At 43.5% G+C, this 6,957-nt stretch overlaps 1 pseudogene; it reads right to left on the bottom strand.

The window, feature by feature from the left end:
- Positions 1-6,275: 6,275 nt before the first annotated feature.
- On the bottom strand, positions 6,276-6,448 carry LOC126472240 (U2 spliceosomal RNA; annotated as a pseudogene).
- Positions 6,449-6,957: the final 509 nt, after the last annotated feature.

The following is a 6,957-nucleotide window of genomic DNA, read 5'->3' as shown; positions in this document are numbered from 1 at the left end:
ACTTAACATCTGTGGTCATTAGTCCCCTAGAACTTAGAACTACTTAAACCTAACTAACCCAAGGACATCACACACATCCATGCCCGAGGCAGGATTCGAACCTGCGACCGGAGCGGTCACGCGGTTCCAGACTGAAGCGCCGAGACCGCACGGCCACACCGGCCGGCTCTCCGATTCAGTTTGGAACTGAATTAGGAGAGCTCTAACAACTACGTCTCGTGAAGTAACAGAACGAGTTGAGTTCCGCATAATCAATACACTTGGATATTTTGCCTTAGGAAAGAACATAACGTGTGTTCCAAACTGGCACAATGGACCGATGCTAGTGACATAGAGCGGTATTCTCATTCCAATATTGTGACTGCCGTTCGTTCTGCGAAGACTGTTCCGTACCGATCTTACTCAAGTCACCCATTCAATTACACATGGTCTCTCTAGATGCATACATGCTAAGGAGGTTAGCACTCCCTACAAGTGTACAGTAAAAATGAGCCTGATGCATTTGAGAGTATTGTGGTGATATAACAGACAGTTAAAAAGAAGAAGAAACACACAAAAAATGGATCTGAGCACTACGGGACTTAACATCTGAGGTCATCAGTCCCCTAGAACTTAGAACTACTTAAACCTAACTAATCTAATGACATCACACAAATCCATGCCCGAGGCAGGATTCGAACCTGCGACCGTAGCGGTCGCGCGGTTCCAGACTGTAGCGCCTAGAACCGCTCGGCCACCTCGGCTGGCTAAGAAACATACGGTTTATGCGTGATGGAGCTCCAGACGGAAGTAGTTTGAAACGTGTTATGTAGATCATCTGTGCTATCAGTTATGTAGTATTGTTGTAGTGTTTAGATTCCATACCAAGATTGCACTGGAAAGGGAGAAATGATCATAAAACATAAACACATGCTTTTAAGGCTACATTTTTCTGCTCTTAAACATGCAATAATGTTAAAGCAGTGTGGTTTCCGGTATATTAGTCGTGTGGATTGCAATGCTGTTAATACATCAATGCAGGAAATATATTTCCAACACCTGATATGCATTCATCCTGTAACTTTTCTATCCGATCCACTATGATGAAAAAACTTTAAGAAGATAAAATTAATACCTTCTACAAAAAAAAAAAAAAAAAAGATTCTTTGTTATATATGCAGTATATACCTTTCCAGAGGTGTATGGCATTCACTGTGCACATCCGATTATGGTTCGGAAATTATGCTATGCTCGCATCAGTTCTATAAAATGATCGTCAGCAACGGAAAAAAATGCAATAAACAACTACATCTTATGAGGAAACAGACAAATGCACAGCAGCGGTGTTTGACATGTGAAATTACACGGCATGCTGCACTAACTCCGTGAACAGGACACAGTCTCTTACACAGACAACATCTGCCAAGCAAATGCATACACAGGGACTGCAGTACCTAACAAACCCCTGTCACTGACAGAATCACTATAGTTATGAAACTGAAAACTCGATTTATGTCCAAGATGTGGCAAGGAAATGAAGTACTTTGTATACATCTTCGTTCATCTCAAAAAGGATGTGGAAATAGGTTTTCCATCGGTTTGGTGGACATCATTCATCACATAAGTGTTGGACGTTGTCTGCTGACTGTGGTACGGTGGCGGCTACTGTCAACGGCTGCAGGTTGATAGCACTCTAAGTCACTCACAAAACACGCAACTGTATAGAAGTCGAACGCAGGTTATACCACACAACTGATATAGCCCGAGAGAACAACGAAAAAAAGAACTTAAATTTGCTATAAATGACCTACTAGAACATCTCTCTCTCTCTCTCTCTCTCTCAAGAATGCATCATCAGTCTACCATTAAATACTATCGCATTACAATCCCTCTCAGCCGATTACTCCACCTACTTTCTATCAGCCTTTAGCACAGATCCATCTCAATTCAGAGGCAGATGGTTCTCTTTCCACGAAAGCATCAACGACAGCAATCAACTTGCATATGTACCTATTATCTCAGTAGACATACTGCTGAATGTTGTTGAAATCCATGCAAAAAATGGTTCAAATGGCTCTGAGCACTATGGGACTCAACATCTGTGGTCATAAGTCCCCTAGAACTTAGAACTACTTAAACCTAACTAACCTAAGGACATCACGCACATCCACGACCGAGGCAGGATTCGAACCTGCGACCGTGGCGGTCGCGCGGTTCCATACTGAAGCGCCTAGAACTGCTCGGCCACAGAGGCCGGCGTAGTACAGTTGTCAACACCTATCGCAACTGAAATATTTTTCTCTGTGTGTGTGTGTGTGTGTGTGTGTGTGTGTGTGTGTGTGTGTGTGTGTGTGTGTGTGTGTATGTGTGTGTGTATTCTCCGAACTTATGGCTAGTGAACCCAACTTCAGACACTGCCTTCGACATATCGTCTGGGGGCTTCATCTTTGAAACCTACCCCTGCTGTAGCGCATTGTGGATCCACCTCCAAATCCTATTCTGACCATAACGCATGGTGGATCTAGCTCTGAACCCTCTCCTGGCTGTAGCACGTGGTGGATCCATCTCAGAAGCCTATTCCACCCATACTGTGTCACGGATCCACGTTCGAATGCTCTCCCGGGCGTAATGCGTGATGGATCCACCTCCGAATACCACCCTGGCTATAACGCATGGTGGATCCACTATCGAACCTTGTCCGAGCCGTGAAGCTTGCTGGATCCACCTCTGAACTATCCCTGACGTAACGTATGGAGAATGCAACTACGACCTCTATCCTGGCCCTATCCCGAACCTACCCTGTGCCATTTATTTCCTCATAAGACGTCGTTATTTCATGTATTTTTCCCTTGCTGATGGGCATTTTATATGACTGATCCAAGCATACCATAATTTCCGAACCATAAGCGGATGTGGACAGTGAGTGTTATACAACTCCAGAAAGCTATATAGTGCGTGTATCGCAAAGAACCTATGCTTTTTTACCTTTGATGTAGTTTTATCAGTTTAACATTTCTGGCCATATTGTGTCGATGAGTTGCAGGTGTAGTATTGGCAGAAGAGCCAACACCGTGTTACGAGAGGAGGCCGAAATGCACGCGTTTTAGCTCACGCAGACTGGCGTGAGGGGGGGAAGAACTATACTGACGTGAGGTCTGGAACATGACATGGAATTAGAATTCAGAAAGCGGACGTAATTAGTTAGATACTTAACTTTAATCCATTAATGATGAACGTCGCTCTTGAAGGTACATGATTCACAATATCAATATCAATAGTAACTGAATATGGCGCCTTGCTAGGTCGTAGCAAATGACGTAGCTGAAGGCTATGCTATTGAAGGTACATGATTCACAATATCAATATCAATAGTAACTGAATATGGCGCCTTGCTAGGTCGTAGCAAATGACGTAGCTGAAGGCTATGCTATTGAAGGTACATGATTCACGATATCAATATCAATAGTAACTGAATATGGCGCCTTGCTAGGTCGTAGCAAATGACGTAGCTGAAGGCTATGCTAAACTGTCGTCTCTGCAAAGGAGAGCATATGAAGTCAGTGAACCATCGCTATCAAAGTCGGCTGTACAACTGGGACGAGTGCTAGAGATTCTCTCTAGACTAGACCTGCCGTGTGGCGGCCCTCGGTCTGTAATCACTGATGACCACAGTAGTTAAGTCCCATAGTGCTCAGAGCCATTTGAACCATTTTGTAATCACTGATGGTGGCGACACGCGAGTTCGACGTATACTAACGGACCGTGGCCGATTTAAAGGCTACCACCTAGCAAGTGTGGTGTCTGACGGTGACACCACAGCAGGTGTTAGGTTTGTGCAGTCTGCATGTACTCTGCATGGTTGTGAATTTCCTCCTGTATGTTAGTGTTCTACTTTTCTCCTTGCGATAGCTCTCTACATACTCAATGACGAGTTGATGAGTTGATGGCTAGATACCCTTATAACTAATGGAACACTGCTGTTGGGACGTGATGGGATTTCAAGAGTTTTGTATCTCGCCTGGTAGGCGGCTCGTGGGTCTGCTCCTGTAAACTGAAGTGTAGGCCGAATGTAGGAAGCTAGGAGGAGCAGGTGAGGTAGAATACTTGGTACTTCAATTAGGTTATGACTCTTTCACTTAACTTTTCGTACAGATGAGCACGTAGGTGAGAAGCCGTTCATCCATCAAATCTAACAGCGGCTAGAAGTTACAAAGGCAAATTCTACAGTGGCTCGCCCACTATGAAAGAGAAACAATGTTGCTTGGTCGTCTACTCGGCATCAACTGGGCAGAATCCGGAGTGGCGCTCGTAGAGCTGCACAGCGCCTGCTAGAGGGCGCTGTAGTCGGTGTCGGTGTCGTAGTGCCAACCTAGCGGAGCGCACCTACGTTGTGGTATCAGTGCAGTGCTGAAATCTTCTTATCATGGATTGAGTGGTATTCCTTATCACTTCAGTACTTATTGAAGCACATGCTCTGACAATTTTCTCTCGTACATCGTGCAAATAGTAAATATTCGCCGAATACGGCTTATCCATGCAACGTGCCATCGACATGTAAACATCGTTCAACAGTTTCGCAATACGACACTAATAGGAACGGTAAGACTAGTATCGTCGAAACAAGTGAATGTGAATGATGTATTCCTTCGAAAACCAAATCGATATGCTTCTCATTTACGGAGAATGCCAACGAAATTCAGTGAGAGCTAGAAACTTATACCCTGAAAGATATCCTCAACGTACTCATCCTACACGTCGTACATTTAAATACGTGTATGATAAATTGAGAACAAGTGGATCTTTAACGCATCGGAAACATGTCCGGCAAAGGAAAGTTGCTAACGAGGAAACGAAAATTGGTACTCTTGTCACTGCGGTTCGAGATCCTTGTGATAGTTCGCGTCAAATCGCAAGGGAATCTGTCATGAGCCAGAGTAGTGTTGTCCGTGTTCTGCATCGCTATAAATATCATCTTTACCATATCAGTCTCCACCAAGAGTTCACTGGTACGGACTGTATGCGTCGCATTGAATTTTGACAAGAGGCTGAATGAAAAGGGATGACACATTTATTAATTTGATTTTATTTACCGACGAGACTACATTCACGAACCATGGCAATGTTAATTTGCATAACGTGCATTACTGGGCAACTGAAAATCCATGTTGGCTGCGGCAAGTTGCACACCAAAAACAGTGGTTCGTGACTGTATGGTGTGGGATTCTGGAGGACAGAATTATAGGCCCCAATTTCATCGAAAAAAATCTTAATGGTAGGAAGACACCACATTCCTGCAAGATCTGTTATTGAAAGAAATACCTTTAGGAACAAGGAACAGAATGTGGTATCACACTATGGGTGTCCGGCACGTTTTTCGGTGATGGCTAGAAATGAGTTGCAGAGACAATTCCCAAGTAGTTGGACAGGATGCGGAGGAGATGTGCCGTGGCCGGATCGTTCGCCAGACTTTGAGCCTCTGGATTTTTTCTTGTGGGGATTCGTAAAAGACATTCTTTATAAAGGCGTTCCAACTACACCTGAAGACATGCGAGAGAATTGTCAGAGCATGTGCTTCGATAAGTGCCGATGTGATAAGGAATACCACTCAATCCATGATAACAAAATTGCAGCACTGTATTGATACCAATGGTCATCACTTCGTACACCTTCTGTAAATGGACGTTCATTCCACCTTTGTGACCTTCGTTGACCTTCAAAGTCCTTATTGTTACACATGATTGGATTCGTCTCGATAGCCGCTATCAGAAAATAAGTAACAATCTATAGCACTCCTTTAAAAAAAAAAAAAAAAACAAAGTTGACTTTCATATCTCTGAAGCGACTCCACTTAGCAATAAAAAAACAACGTCATATTATGGTTCCCGTCGTCCCACGCAACTTTTTTTTTTCATTAACTTTTCAGCTGCTATCATACTTTCGGAGCTATTCTTTGGCAATAGTTAGTGACTCTCCCTGTATACTGACTGCACCAAAAAGTTTCTCAACATGCAAAATGCCTCACAAGATCAATTTAACTAACGAATCAATCAATTTGACATTAATGACGTGCCGACAGGCGGGTGGAAGCGAGCTGGAACGGTAATCAGGTGTTTTTCCGTTGCAGCGAGATCTTTTAACGAAATTTCAATCTCCCACATACTCAAGGAGAGATGACCAGTGTAATAAATGTAGCTATATTACCGAATTCATAAATTGATACGTAGTATGCACCTGATATTTACGCTGTGTTGCTACATTGATAGACTTCATAGGTGATGAAGAATTTACTTCCCTTAAGAGAGTTGGAAAGTGAATAGACATCCTGTGACAGAGGTAGAGCATGATCTTAGCACTGCGTCACGATCAAAACATGAGTTTAATATTATAGTCCTTTGTACCAGACGTAGCAGATATTATCCTGATAAGAAGAGATATTTATTTACTTGATGTGAGAACACTTAGAGGAAATATACACACATCGAAAAAAGTTTTGCATCACCTCCGTTCCGAGAGTTCCGGAACCTGTACAGAAAATTGGAATGAAGATCAATATAAACATCATTTCTGCCCTTTTTACTGCTCATGAAAACCACACATTGCATTTTGTACCACCATACAGCGAGATCTTCAGAGGTGGTGGTCCAGATTGCTGTACAAACTGGTACCTCCAATATCCAGTAGCACGTCCCCTTGCATTGATGCATGCCTGTATTCGTCGTGGCATTCTATTCACAAGTTCAGCAAGGTACTGTTGGTCCAGATTGTCCCAATCCTCAACGGCGATACGGCGTAGATCCTTCAGAGTGGTTGGCGGGTCACGTCTTCCATAAACAGCTCTTTTCAATCTATCCCAGGCATGTTCGATAGGATTCATGTCTGGAGAACATGCTGGCCGCTCTAGTCGAGCGATGTCGTTATCCTGAAGGAAGACATTCACAAGATGTGCACGATGGGGGCGCGAATTGTCGTCCATGAAGA

Source organism: Schistocerca serialis, chromosome 3 (genome assembly GCF_023864345.2).
Source record: "Schistocerca serialis cubense isolate TAMUIC-IGC-003099 chromosome 3, iqSchSeri2.2, whole genome shotgun sequence".
In the NCBI taxonomy this organism is placed as follows: Eukaryota; Metazoa; Arthropoda; class Insecta; order Orthoptera; family Acrididae; genus Schistocerca; species Schistocerca serialis.
Note: the sequence above shows the minus strand (reverse complement) of the source record. Positions and strands in the feature narration are given on the sequence as shown.